The sequence below is a fragment of the Lithobates pipiens genome, unplaced genomic scaffold, assembly GCF_037356315.1.
Source record: "Lithobates pipiens isolate NorthernLeopardFrog02 unplaced genomic scaffold, aLitPip1_a1.2 Scaffold_27, whole genome shotgun sequence".
NCBI classification, from domain to species: domain Eukaryota; kingdom Metazoa; phylum Chordata; class Amphibia; order Anura; family Ranidae; genus Lithobates; species Lithobates pipiens.
This window is the reverse complement of record NW_027507788.1, coordinates 89,739,083-89,754,729: the sequence shown is the minus strand read 5'-3', so window position 1 is coordinate 89,754,729 and position 15,647 is coordinate 89,739,083. Positions and strand designations below refer to the sequence as shown.

The 15,647-nt window shown below is 43.6% G+C and overlaps 1 protein-coding gene across 2 annotated transcripts in view; it reads right to left on the bottom strand.

Moving 5' to 3' along the window:
* The window catches only part of SHANK1 (SH3 and multiple ankyrin repeat domains 1), a 933,614-nt gene that overhangs the window by 755,102 nt on the left and 162,865 nt on the right, over positions 1-15,647 (bottom strand). Inside the window, exon 1 of one of the 2 annotated variants that reach the window (XM_077457205.1) lies at positions 14,708-14,761. The exons of the other annotated variant lie outside the window; for it this stretch is intronic. The gene's annotated coding sequence lies outside the window, so the exon portion shown is untranslated. Of the gene's footprint in view, positions 1-14,707; positions 14,762-15,647 lie in introns of those variants that run through there. 2 annotated transcript variants of the gene reach the window in all.

The following is a 15,647-nucleotide window of genomic DNA, read 5'->3' as shown; positions in this document are numbered from 1 at the left end:
GAAAGATAGGTCAGGCAGGTTTAGACTCATGTTCAAACACGTCTCAGCTCATCACGGACTCATCATATGCAGATTAAAGGCCAACAAAATGTAGCGTAACAACTATGTAGCTACATTGCATTTCTCAACTAAGCTTCTGAACAGTGTTAAACACACTGTTCAGAGGCTCCACATTATTCAGTAGCTACTGCCGAGATAAAGAGCGAGTCCCAGCCATTGCTTTGACAGCCGGAAGTTGCCGGTAAGTGCAGTGGAAGCAGCGCATGGTCCAAGTCCTACACACGTTACCCGGTCAGAGTCCCTCTTTCCTCCTCATTTGTCCCTCATTTTGGTCTGATCTCTATAGTTGTATATAAAATGCACTTTTTATCTTTCAAAGTTTCCCAGTGCTAAACCCTTTGTCTAATTTCTGCATTTGTAAATTTCTAAATCTGGTATAAAGGAATAGACATGTGTATTCGTTTTCGTCCGAATGCATTTTCGTCCGAATTTCAGGTATTTTCGTTATCGATTTAACAAACGATAATGAAAGTGCAGAATCCGAAAAACGAAAGATCCCACATAAGCAAATTCTTTATTTTTCTTTTCGTTGTGACAACAGTTCGATACAGATAGGAGATTCGACATGACGCTGACAATAACAATCTGTGTCTATCGAACCTGTGGTTGAATGTGCCTAACCTTAACTATTAGTTCAAGATTATTCTACACAGAGAGAAAAGATTTTCGACAGAGAGAGAAAAGATAGCTGCTGGAATTGGGTGGGGGAAGTAAAATAAAAATAATGATGATGATGGTTATTGGCTGATTGTAACCAAAGAGGAGGAGAAGTAAAATAGCTAGAACACATGTACAGCCAACTTACTTTCACTTACGATTGCTAGCAGAGAGAGACACACACACTAAATCATTTAAGAAGACAGTCAATCTTATCTGGTCCGTTTGTCAGAGAACATGAATTATTTAGCAATTAAGCATAAGCACAGCAGCAGAACAATAGTGAAGCAAGCTACAGTTCAACTTCACTTTTTCATAATAATCTGCTGCTATTGTGTTAGTGTTGTGAACCTGAAAGTGATACTAGTGTTGCTAGTGTTGTGATAGCCTCAGAGGCTGCCCGTGTTGTGGGGGGGGGGGGGGATTTATTATTATAGATTCTATATTATAGATTGAGATTCTATATACCCTATCATATCTTGTTAGCTGTCTGATCAGTGATCACTATCACCAGTCCATTTTCTGTTTGAACTATATACATTCAACATGAATGACAAAGATTCAACAAAGCAGTGGAAAACATACAAATGTTGAATCTTTGGCTTATGGTGTCTGTCGAAAGTTCTAAGAAGATTTGACAGAGCAGCTAAACTATACGGAGTCATATACAGTTTAGCTGCTCCATTGAATCTTCTTTGAACATTCGACAGACACCATAAGCCTTCAATGACAGATTCGACCTTAATTCATTTGGATTTTCGGACGAATGCAATTTTTAACGAAAAACAAAATAAATAAAAACGAATTTCGGGAGTAACTAAATAAATGTATTTTTCGGACGAAAACAAAATTTCGAAACAAAATATTTCAGTGTGCACACGTCTATAAAGGAATAGTAGTGATTTAAAAAAACAAAAAAACAAACTTAAAGTAGTAGTAAATTCTGTTACACCACTGTGTAGGTACTGCAAATATCTCCAAAACTCGCACAGTTCAGGAAATATTCAGAGTGCATACACCCGGTGACATCACCAGTGCATGTGTTCTAAAGATCCGACTTACAGTGCCCGACCTTCAGAGCTCATGCCAGGAACAGCGGTGCCCATGCCCATGCTTGGAAGTGACGTCATTGTGCACCCAGCCACTCATGTAGCTGGAAGCCGCAAACCTGGACGGAAGACCGGGGAAGATGTCAGCCATCTCAGCAGTGATGTTGCGGAGCTGGGGGGCTTCATTCTAAAGGGAAGACTATCATAATGTGCTAGTATGTGATGCATGTTATAACATCATGACGCCTTGCAGGGAATTTTTTTTTTCAATCACATGTGGTTTACTACGGCTTCAATCTTTCTTTAATATAATTCTCCTTTAAGGGGGCATAGCAGGGGGTGTGTCCTATGCCTACATACTTTTACCAATAGGTGTCCCTCATTCCCATCTCAAAAAAATTTGAGATATGAAATAGTGTATATGCAGAGCTATACACTAATATATGTATTTATATAAAACTATTATTTTATGACTGTCTGCTGCTTACAGAGACGACTCGCACAGCAGAAATCTGAAATTGTTTATTTGATAAGCTGCAGTTGCTTATCAGAGCAGACTGGATTTCCATGATCTGGCTTTCAGCTGCCTACAGTCCTGGCTTCTTTATGTAAGGTGCCTTGTCATTTGGCAATAGCTCGGTAGGTGTTAGAATTCAATAGGGATAACAAAAGTACAAATGCCTATGTGATTTTTCAGTTATCAGTTTGATGCTTTTTTATTATTTCAACACTGCTGTCGTTCGGTGCTGATTCACTGTTGCATGTGTTGAATTTGCAGTTATGAAATATCAGTCATGTATTTTTTTTTTTTTTAATACAAAGCTATACAGAAGGTTATTTCATGGCATCTCAGGGGACTGGCTGCGCCTTGATGCTCAGTAGTTACAGTATGTTCTTTCAGTCTAATGCTGACTATACATGCAGTAACTATTTCAGCAACTTGCTCAGAGAATTGGACTAAAATGACTTGTGCTCTGGTAAGCACTACAGGGCAGGTGTTTTTATCCAAGTTCCAGAGTTTGAAGAGCAGTGCATGGCTAACACTGCAGTCATGTCCCTTCTTCTCAGATTTCACCAATCACATTCATAATTTCAATGGTGGTTTGAATCTGATTGATGCTTGGGTAAGTGAAAAACAGGAGATGGGCACTTATACAGTATGTTGTCATCCAATAGTAAATATAAATTGTCTTCTGAATATTGGGTTGGCAGTTTCTACATAATGAAAGGCTTCCATTGTAACCTTGGCTTGTGGTAGGGGTAAGTAAATGTAAAGAGTGTGTCAGGTCACCTTGAGGCGAGGTGACAGATGCACACCGTAGGGATCAGGAGTGCACCGCAAGGTTGTGGACCCTACGGCTGACTGCTGCAGACGGGAGACAGATCCCACTGGGGTTAGAGCGTAAGATTCCCTGGGGCGCGGAGTCTAAGAGCCAGCAGGTGTTCACCAGCACCTCTAGTGGTGAGGATGGACTTGGCTGCAACTGGCTCTAGGTCGCGACCCCCAGGGTCCCCTAGCTCACACCCACAGTAGGCAACAGGAGGATAGGGATAGTGAGGGACAAAGCCAAGGTTGGGGCCACAAGCAGACAGGAATAGTCAGGGACACGCCAAAAGGTCAGGATCACAGGCAAACAGGGATAGTCAAGGACACGCCAAAGTCGGTAACGGAACAGCAGAAGAGCACACGGCAGGTAACAGGAAGCTAAACACACAAAGGAATACACAATGGTTGATCAGCACCGTTGGCCTGCAGTGCACAGGTTAATATAGAGCTCCCTGATAGGAGCTAGGGTGGAGCCATGCCAGAGGATTACAAAAGCAGACAGGTGAGGGTCAGCTGGTCTCTAGATGAACACATGGGAACAGGTAAGCAGACAAACTATTGCATAACCATGACAGAGTGCCATATTGTAATGTTTAAATCTGAATAAAATTTATTCCAATTATAGATTGTTTGCATAACCATTGCGTTTCAGGGTATCAGGGATCTTCCTGGAGCTTGGATGTGAAAGCATGCGGGCGAGCGTGCATGCCAATGAGACTGTGACCGAAAGACTCCCTAGTTAAACCTCCCAGCTGCACAGAGACTTTGCTGTCTGATCTGCAGCTTGTACCTGTGAAATCCTGTTCCTGAGATCCCGATCTGTTTCCTGTGTTTGACCCAGCTCGCTTGACTACGTTGCTCTCGGTTATCCTAATCCCGGCTTGTCTTGTGACTATGCTTACCTCTACACTGCTTGATATCCTGTTGTGGAACCTTGCCTGCCTCCTGACTAGTCGCTGCTTGTCATTATATCTGCTTAATTATCTGTTACCGAACCGGGCTTGTCTGACCACACATCCAGCGTCTCCGCAGCTCTACACTTACCTGCTTCCCATTTCTGCTTCCGTTCTGCATCAGCTGAGCTGACTACAACTGCCGTTAACTTGCTGATCTACTCAGGGAAGACATCCGTGCCATAGAAGATGATCCAGGCATCCATACACCACCCAGCTCTGGTGACCTCTGTTCCCAACATCAGTGGCTCTTAAACCGGGGTTGTACACGAGACCTTTCCACTGCACATCAGGCTTGTCCGTCAGGTATGTGACACAGGGGCTGTAGCTTTACCCCTTCATCAGGGCTTAAATAATGCAATAAAGATATGTGGACACAGCATCAATAACTCCTAGAGGGGGGGGGGCACTTGGAGATGATCTGTTGAGTAATCTTTGAGCACGAATGAGAAATGGAACACTCGTCTAAGCACTAGTTGGGATGCACTCTGTGAGATACAGCAGCAGGATATTGCATCTTCATTTTTTCATCACTATTTCACTTTTATTAGTTATACAGTTTTTTGCATGGACTTTCCATTGTTTGCACTGGTTCAAATTACCCACTGATATTGGATTAATGTATGCATATTTTGATGTATCGAGCACTGTGATCCATATTTTTTTTATAATTATTGTTATTATAATTGTTCCATTACTTCAGATACTGTAGCACGCTACTATTTAAATTTGAAATATACTTGACACATTTGAGTGTGAACAGTACTCACAGCATAGGCCGCCTACCTTTTGGTTATCATTTAGTAGCTTGCAGGATTTTCACAATATATACAGCATTAATAAGCAGCTGGTTCAAGCAGACCCTGAAATGCATTGGAATCGAAAACAATCACTGAAGCTCCGCCCTTTCATCAGGGCTTAAAATAATTCAAAGATATAGTGTGTGTGTGTAGGTATTTGGCTCTTGTTGACTTGTTGGGAATCAGCATCGCATATAGAAGCAGCTGATTCAAGCAGCCCCGGAAACGTGTTGGAATTGCTAACAATGTGTCACTGTAGCCCCACCTCTTCATCAGGGCTTAAAAGAAGGCAACAAAAAGAAAACATGAATGTAGATGCAATAATTGGTATATAGTTGGATCCCGTTGGCATTGTCAGGAATTAGCATGGTATTCATAAGAAGCTGGTTCTAGCAGCCCCTGGAACATGTTGAATTTTCTAACAATGTATCACTGTAGCTTCAACCCTTCGCCAGGACTTATTGGAAATTTGCACAGCATTCATAGGTAGCTGGTTTAAGCAGTCCCTGAAACACAGTGGCATTGCAAATAATCTATTGCTACAGCTCTGACCCTTCATCACAGCTGAAAAGAACATAAAAGAGAAAGTGTGTGTAGAATCAATGCTTGGTATGTACCTTAATTTGCGCTTGCTGACATTTTGGGAATTGGCATCCATAAAAAGCTGGTTCTAGCAGCATAAACAATGCATCACTGTAGCTTCAACCCTTCACCAGGGCTTAAAAGAATGCAATAAAAATAAAGTGCATGTAGATTGCTATACTACATAGTTAGATCTTGTGGGAGTGTTGGGAATTAGCACAGCATTCATAAGCAGCTGGTTCAAGCAGATCCTAAAACACAATGGCATTGTTAACAATCTATTGCTGTAGCTCTGACCCTTCATCAGGACCAAAAGAAATCTAACATAGATAAAGTGTGTACAGACTCAATGGTTGGTATTTAATTGGCTCTAATGCCGCGTACACACGACTGGACTTTCTGGCAAAAGTCTGTTTGTTTTGAATGTGATGACGTAAGAGGGGACTAAAAAAGGAAGTTAAATAGCCAGTAGCCAATAGCTTCTCTTGCATCGTATTTGGTCCATCTGACCAGCATACAGACAAAGGTTTTCTATTTCTAGGTCGGTCGGATTTTTATAACGAAAAATGATCAGATTAGCCCGCACACGATCGGATTGTGCAATGGACTGATCCTGTCAGACCTAGTCTGCTGGAAAGTCCAGTCGTGTGTATGCGGCATTAGTGGAAATTAGCAAAGCATCCATAAGAAGTTGCAACCAATGCTTGAAAAAAAAAGCATTTCGACTTGAATACCACTGATACAGAGTGGTAGCTGTGACAGACTTCTCAGCAAGGTACCCACTGTGTGTGTTTTTAAAAATGGAACCCCTGCTTGTGATGCTGAAGATCTAAGATGACCAGATTACTAATTTAATGGCGTGGGGAGGACAGGTACACTATTCCATGAAAGCCTAATTAAAAAAATCTGAATTACTGAGCACATAGACTGTGCTCCTTGTATGCATGATGGATGATTCAGAAAAGATTTGAGGGTGCAAGGGAGGAGACCATCTTCTCACAGCATATTGGCAAGCAGAAAGTGCATCAGTAATTGCTTTGACTTGTGCTCTATTCTTTCAAAAATGTATTATTCCTTTCCGTCATCAAGTAAAGTTTACATTATTGAAGGATGTGTAGTTACTTTTATATATTTATATTATAGAGTCAAGCAAAGTGCAAGTGTAGTGAGAGAGATACGTAGGCTCATTGCTAGTTTCCAGGCTGTCTTTGACTTCAGTATAATTTTGTTTCCGCGACCCAAAAACAAGGACCAGTATTTGAACTCCAGAAACGTATACATTTTCCAAGTCAGTGAGTTAGAGAGCAGAGGTCTCCAAGCTTTGTAAACAAAGGACCAGTTCACTGTCCTTCAGATGTTGGGGGGGGGGGGGGGGGGTGAGCTATGGCCAGTGGGAGTAAAAAATTTCCTCGCATCAGTGGGAGAAAACAATGACTCTGGCTTGGTGGTCAGTGGGAGTAAAAAAATTGCATAGCACCAGTGGTCAGTACGAGGGATAGTGCCCCATCGTTTGTATCAATGGGAGGAATAGTTTCCCATCATTGGTATCAGTGGGGGGGGGGGGGGGATAGTGCCCCAAGGACCTGATAAAGGCAGGCAAAGGACCGCATCTGGCCCACGGACTGTAGTTTGGCGACCACTGACGTAACCCCTTCACACTGGCGGTACGCATATTTACAGCCTCTTGGCGGGTGGGCCTCAACACCAAGCGGCCGCATATATCTGTACTAGAATGTAAACATAGCTGTGCCAAGCGTGCACGTTGTGCGCTCTCCTGGCACAATTACTGGCAGCTAATAGAAAGCTCCCAGTCTCTACTTGCGATCGGGAGTCTTTCCAATCATGTGACCACTGTGACAGCCAATCACAGCATTCACATGTTCAAAAGCCCTGCTACTCATCCCAGCATCAGTGACCTCTCAAAGGGAAGGGAGGAGCTGCCTTTAAGAGGTTAAAACCATTGGATCATCATGACAACCATTCAACTAGCATTGAAAAATGAACACGACTATGCAGTGTTGCTTGCGACTCAATGAAATTTCAATGCGATTTTAACCTTAAAAATGCATTATGAAGTAACATCTACAAATAACTAAGATGTGAAACAGAAAATGAAGGGAATTTTAGTTACAAGTCAGCTTATACGTCGAGTTTAGAAAGCATTTTAAGACTTTGCTGACTCTGATACTCCAGTATGGCAGTCACAGCTTGATAATACATCAAAGACTTCAACAGAATTCATAAGCGAGGCTACCTTTGCCTTAAAACATATCTTCTTTAAAGTGGTATTTAACTCAAAACCACAAATTTAATATATTGCAGCTTACCAATCATTAGATGTGGTGGCTGCATTACTTTTCCTTTATGTGGCTTTTCCCCTCTGTTTTTACCTGGTGGTGATCTGACCAGTAAAGCCCCGTACACACGACCGGACTTTTCAACATCCAAAGTCTGACAGAATGATTATTCGATCGTGTGTGGGCTGCAACGGACTTTTGATTCACAAAAGTCTGACAGACTTTAGAAATGTAACATGCTTCAAATTTTTCCGCCAGAACTCTGCCGGACCCAGTTCCTACCGAAAAATTCGCTCGTGTGTATGCTATTCCGACGGACTAAAACCGACGCTAGGGCAGCTATTGGCTACTGGCTATGAACTTCCTTATTCGAGTCCAGTCGTACGTCATCACGTTCGAATCCGTCGGAGTTTGGTGTGATTGTGTGTGGCCAAGTCCGCTCATTCGGGAAAGTCCGTCAGAATTCTGCCAGAACTCCGTCAGAACTCCTTCGAAAGTCTGTCGGACTTAATCCCTCAAAGTCTGGTCGTGTGTACGCGGCATAACACACCTCCTTTTTTTGCAGCATTGCAGCTTCTCAGTCCTGCTTAGTTTTGTGTTGGCCCCTTATCTACATCATAATTAATTTTTAATAGTTGTAATAAAACCATAAGCTTGACCTGTGTGATTGGTTTTAACATATTGTTAAAACATTATTAAACTGAGTATACAAATGTACACTGGGAAATGAATGACTTTAGCGTGTTGTTGATCAGACACAGGTACATTATGGATATGAGTCACCACTGCCGCCGATCAAGATAGTAGGTGATTGAGGAATCGTCTGGTTAGTATTGCTCACTTTGGTAAATACCGTCATTGGGTGTTTGTTATTGCGAAGTATGGTTCAGGGCAAGGGAGTTGTCAGTCCTCATATGCCCTACACATTGATCTTTTTCTTCTTATTGCTTTTTTTTTCTTTTGTTCTTTTTTTGGGTTTGCTTGGTGAACCCAGTTTCGCTAGTTTTAGAAGCCCCTTGTGGGGTTCTGAGCTACAGAATAGGAGGTTGTAATGGGGAATTGATATGCATGTATAAAAATAACAGGATTACAGATTTAAGATCTGAAGACTATGTTTTGGTTTGAAATAGGACTGTAAGTATGTAACTGTTATTATTGATTTATTTCTGTTTTCCTGTAAAGAAAAAAAAATAATATGGTGCAGCTATGAATGGTAGCCAACAAACGTATAACTTCAGCATGTTCAATTAAGCTTTGACAATAAAACCACGGAGCTGATTGGTTTCTATGCAGAGCTGCACCATATTTTGCACTCTCCAGTTTTAGTAAATCCCCCCTCAGTGTCTAGAACAGGTCCCCTGCTTCTGTAGACCCCCAGTCTATATTGTTCAGTTATATAAATTTTGTGTCTGTACAAAGTACATTTTTAATTATAAATGCAACGATTTCCTCACAATAGGTTTTAGTGCAAGGATATACAGTATATTTATTTTATATCTGCCTCTAGAGTTCAGCTAGCACCCTTGCTTGATAACTACTAAAATAAAATCAAGTACAGATTACTAGAATCATTTTTATTTAGTAAAAGCTGAATGATGAAATTGAATTAAGGGGGAAGGAACATTAAAGCACAAGCAATACTAAGCAGGCAGCACAGCCCACATTCATAATGAACCAATATGGCTTGCCCTTGTAGCAGATCAGTGGTCTATGGCACCAACATCTCAGAGTGGTATTATATCACATCTGGTTGGCTCTGGATAACACATCTGGATTACTATCTTATGGTGGCCTTAAAGTTTAAGTCTGGATATTCAGGGGCTGAATAGCCGTTAGAGATGCCATAGGGACTTTTTAAAGCACTTTAACATACACCTGTTCTGGTACAGAAAGCCATGGCAGGAGAGTGGACTCCTGGGGTGACAATGACAATATTATTCATGAACATATAGAATTTCCATAATGGGAAACTTTAAACACAGATTTTCATGACACTCACATACCTGTATGCAAAAGAAAATACATTTAAAATGTCTACAAAATCTGTAACCTAAATAGAAGAAATGATATAAAAATTCTCTCCTCAGGAGAAAATGATCTACCATCTCTCAACGTCACCACCAACACCCTGGAGGGTGAGAAAAATATACTGGTTTCATCCACTAGTGGCAGAGAGCCAATGACACCATCTATGACTATGGAGGACCAAGAAAATGCAGTCACCCCATCAACATGGAAGGTGATGTCATGACCGTCCTGGCGATCCGATCGCACATGGGAGGTCTGCTCGCAGGGGCCCGTTGCTGAGAACCTGTCGTTACCCTTTGGCGCGTGTTAACGCGAACGGACGCACGCGGGTGTGCGTTGGTACGATCGGGCGCACGCGGGTGCGCGATGTTGCGAACGAACGCACGCGGGTGCGCGGGGTCACGAACGGACGCACAGCTACCCGCGGGGGCACGCAGACTCGTCGTGCGACCGCTTTGGCGCCCTAAAGGTTACTTAAGGACTCTGCCTCCGCTTCCCTCTTGCTGTCCAGTCTACAGCGTGTCCGGAGATTCTGTTACTTGCTATCTGTTGCCTTGATTCCTGTTACCCGGCCTGTTCCTGACTACGTTCATTTGCTGCCTGCCACCGACTCCTTGCCTGTCTGACTACGTCTCTGCCTCTTCCCTTGTACCGTTGTTGTCCGCCTGTTACCGACCCGGCCTGTACCCGACTCTGCTGTTACCTCCTGCTGATCCGATCGGATATCCAAATACCTGCTGTCACCTGCTGACGACCTTCTGCTGTCCCAGCCTGATTGCCTGAGCTTGCTGTCTCCTGCTGACGACCTCCTGCTGTTCCAGCCTTGACTGCCTGAGCCTGCTGTCACCTGCTGACGATCTTCTGCTATTCCAGTCCATCTGCCTGTGCCTGCTGCCACCTGCCGACTGTCACCAGCCGTTCTTATCTGCTGCCTGTGTTGCTGCTGACAATCCGGATCTGCCTTACACCTGCCAGGCACTTGTGCCCTCTGAACTTTTGAATCCCTGTTACCACCCTCAGGGGTTCTCGAGCCAGAGGCTACGAGAGGCCGCTCCCTGCATTCTGGGCTTGCCTACCAGGTACGTGACAGGTGAGAATACTGCACTGGTTCCATTAACCATTGATAAAGGGGCAATTACATCATCTGTGAAAGGGGAGGACCAGCAAAGTGCAGCCACCTCATCCACCAATGAGGGTGAGAAACCTGCACTGATTCCATACACAAATGATGGAGAGGCAACTACATTACTGATGACTGTGGAGGACGAACAAAGTGCAATCACCCCATCTGAGAGGGAGAAAGCTGCACTGGCTCCATTCACCATTGATGGAGGGGAAATGACATCATCTCTGACTGCCAAGGACCAACGCGCAGTCCCCTCATCCACCATTGAGGGCAAAAAAACTGCACTGGTTTCATCCACCATTGATGGAGAAGCAGACAAGACAAGACTGACGATGGTGGAGGACCAACAAAGTGCAGTCACAACATAAACCATGGAGAGTGAGAAAACTGCACTGGTTCCATCCACCATTGATAAAGAGGCAACTACATCATCTGTGACTGTGGAGGACCAACAAAGCGCAACCATCTCATCCACCACTGAGGGTGAGAAAACTGTACTGGTTCCATCCACCAGTGAGGATGAGGCAACAGCACAATCTACGACTGTGGAACACCAGCAGTGTCCAGTCACCTCATCCACAAAGGTAAGTGAACAAAATCCACTGGACACTACCACCAGTGAGAAAGACACTAACCAAACTGGATGCAGCTAAGTCTGGTCACTTCATACACCACTGAGGGTGAGAGAAAACTTGTTCCATTGACCAGTTTTACTCACCAAAGTGAGTAAAGGATGACCAGCAAAGTTAAGTCACTCCAGGCACAATTGAGGTCAAACTAATATTTCTGGCTTCATCCGCAAGCTCCATAGAGAGTGAAAAACTTTAATTGGCTCAAGCCTCAAGCTCCATAAAAATAGAGTGAGTCATCATTTTTGGTAGCTTCACATCTTGGAGCCATAATACTTGGGCTGATTCCACCAGCTGCAAACTGCAAAGGTTCGCTGCCATCACTAAAACGCAGCCGTTACAAACCTGACAATATTGCGCTGTGCAAATTAGAGAGCAAATAATAAAAAGACCTATCTTCAGTAAGTTCAGTTAGCATTGACAAAGTATCACTATGAACAAGACGGCATCTGAACTGGTCCCATCCAGCAGCATCAACAAGAGCCAGTTTTACAAACTATGTGTGAAAAGCTTCACCTTCCATAAAAGTACTAGAACATGGGAGCTTTTGAAAAATGACATTGGCCACCCATCCTGACACTTACCAAAAGTTGGTGGGGAAGTCCGTCAGAAAGAGACAACTATTGACAAGTAATCCCCGCCTTGCCCTTAATGAAAGATACATTCCAGAAGCAGGCAGAGAGTGCCCATATATATGGGTCGTTCCAGACATAGACAAGTCTTCATCTACCAGTATCTTCATCTTTTTCCTGTACTGCGCTTTACCGGACCCCCTAAAATAGTTATGCAAATGGTGACTTATTTGGGAGTCAAAACTTACACAAGGCTAAGCATCCCCCTTCCCTCCAAAATGATGATGTCCGTGCCTGTCAATTAATCCTTCAGGCACACTAAGGCCCCTTTCACACTGGGGCGTTTTTCAGGCGCTACAGTGCTAAAAATAGCGCCTGTATAGCTCCTGAAAAAATCTGGCCCCTTTCACTCCAGTGTGAAATCTGGAGGGCTTTCACACTAGAGTGGTACGCTAGCAGGACGGTGAAAAAAGTCCTGCTAGCCGCATCTTTGGAGAGGTAAAGGAGCTGCTCCTAAACTGCTCCTACCCATTGAAATCAATGGGACAGCGCCGCTATACCGCCGGCAAAGCGCCGCTGCAACGGCGCTTTGCGGGCGGTTTTAACCCTTTTTCGCCCTCTAGCGGGGGTTAAAACCGCCCGCTAGTGGCCGCATACCGCCGCTAAAATGACGGTAAAGCGCTGCTAAAAATAGCTGCTAGCTGCAAATGACACTGGGCAAGGCTGCAAACGGTGCTGGGAGAAGTTATTTATTCGGATGAGATGAGAAGATCTGGTTTCTTTCCACCTGGACTGCGGACTGGGTGGGTGTGTGAGGAGCAGCTGTGGAGATGTAGGCCTGAAGCCTGAGGCCTAGCCATGTGTTTAGTGGCTCTGACAGAGAGAGCCTGGTCGAGTCCGGGAGGCATGGGAGAGGAAGCTGCCAGGGGGTCGACACCTCTTGTTGCTGGTGGCATGCTGAGAGGGATGGAGTTCTGAGGATGAGGATTTTGAAGTGTCTGGCAAAGCTTCAGGAGAGAACTCATCCCAGGAAATTCAGTGAGATACTGTGAGTTGAGTTTGTTGCTATAGGATAAAGCTGTTGCTATGAAATACAGATAGCTGGGTCCAGCTTAAAGGCACTTTTTCTGTATTGCAGCCTACCCTTTTCTACATTTTGTCTCTTCCATAGTTTTCCTGTTAAGAGAAACAAACTTCTCTTTGTTCATTTCTAAAAGTGACTGGGCCCATTATTCCACCATGCACAACACACACCATGCCTAGTAACCTGCACCCTGAGGAGGACCCTCAGAGGCACCACCAGGCCTCTGGAGGTTGGGGAGGGTGCTACACTTATTACTTGATACAATTTTTAAAGAGGCATCAACTTCAGCCATCTTGTTCTAATCAAGTAACATCTGCATGCACATTTGCCTGAGCACATCGAACTGTGGACCTTAATTCATCAAACTTTAAATGTACATCCCTTTTTTTTTACAATTTTTTTATCCTCCCCTAAGAACAAATTGGCCTCACGTCCAAATCATGCCCCATTCACAGCTGATCGATGTTCCTATGTCGCAGTTTTTACACTTTGTTGCGTAGTTTTGTGGCACGTTCTTGGAGCAGAACCATTCATGGGCCCCCCCTCCCTCTGCTCCAAAAACACACCAAAGAAGCTCATGTACCAGATTTTGGTACCGGGCCAAGTGCGGTTTACGATATGCATGTACCAGAGTGCACAAAAAGCCATGAACCATAGTTTATCAAACTTTCAATGTACATGCACACATTTTTGCTCATACAGCATTGAAAAAATAAGAATAAACATATGAAAAATGTTTACAAAAACAAAAAAAAATCATAAAATCAGTCATCATTTGTTGTCTCTCCACTGTCTAAACCAACAGTTTATATATATTAAAGTGGTATTAAAGCCCAACACCAACTATTCTTAAAAGCATTCCCTACTCCCCTCTTGCTACCTATCCAGTATAAACTTTATAAAAATAGATCTGTGTAAGCCCCCATTCACATTGGAGTGACAGATCAAATCGCATGACAAGTCGCATCCTACTGCCAACAATCGCACTGTTCAAATCGGTGCAACACAGACTTTGTGGTGCTGTACCAATTACAAAAAAATAGTACATCCACTACTTTTGGTGATTTCAGGTGTGACTTTAATAGACATCTGTGCATAAAGCTGCACAGATGTCTTCAAAGTCGCACTGAGATGCAGCTTTGAAAAAGCCACAGTCAATGTGAATGGGGGCTTAGGGAGTGTTCGACAGCGGCTGGGAATTCCAGGAGCAATGATGTCCCATAGGTTCCCATGGCCCATCCATTGTAAGTACTCCCTTCTCTTCTGCAGCAACCATTCACTGACAAAGGGGCGCCAGAGCTTCAGGATCACGTGGCCGGACCAGAGTAGAGTAGATTAAAAACAGATAATACAGATTTTTTTTTTTTTTTTTTTTACACCAGGTTTGCAGGATAGCGAGGAGGCAGCATGGAGGAGAATGTTTTCAAGAATAGTGTAAGGTTTTTCCTCTACTTAAACTTTTGAGATTAAAAAAAATAAAATTAAAAAAACATTAATATCTCCAAAGCTGTGAATAACGTATAGAATAGAAATAGGAACCTACCATCTGCCAGCAAGATCCTGAGTAGAATACTGTGGTGCCGTGTGAATGAGCCCTATAACACATACAAATATGAAAAATTTCAATATGTATTTTATAATATTCCCTAAAGGCAATTTTTTTCCCCATCTTGGATAGAATAAGGGAGGCAGTGCAGCATGCCATGGTGAACTGTAGGTCTGTCAAAATTGTGACATTAGTGGGAGGAGTTAAAAACTTGAACCTACAGAGTGTATGGTTCGGGAATATGTAACATACAAAGTGCAGGGGTCGGGAATATGTAACATACAAAGTGCAGGGGTCAGAAATATGTAACATACAAATTGCAAGAGTCAGGAATACGTAACATACAAAGTGCAGGGGTCAGGAATACATAACGTACAAAGTGCAGGGGTCAAGAGTGACTGCCGGTGTCCCATCATATAAGGTCCCCCATCAGCTAGTGTCCACTGTGTACTGCGCATGCACAGTACACAGCAACACAGATTCCGAAAATAGGCGAGGATGAACGGCGCCTGCGCCGTGAGTCCAGGTTCTAGCCCCACCATCCAAGTGGACATAGAATAGGAATAAAAAAGAGCCGAGCGCAGCGAGGCCGAGCCCGAAGCGGGGCGAGCGAAGCTCGCCCGCGAGGGGCCCTCTAATTTTCACAACCCTATGTCCGCTTGGATGGTGGGGCTACCACCTCCACTCACTGCGCAGGCGCCGTTCAGCTTCGGAGATTTTCCAAAGCTCCTTCTGCCCCGTACTGCGGACGCTATATGATGGCAGGACACTATCTGCCAGAACACCGGGAGACAAGTCACTTATTACAATGTCTGCTCCTGAATGCTAAAAGAAAAAATGTATTCCCTATATAACAGAGCCCTAATGAAGTTGACCTGAATCAAAATGTGTAGGAATTAGACTGCTGATATCATCACATATGTACAGACACTGTACT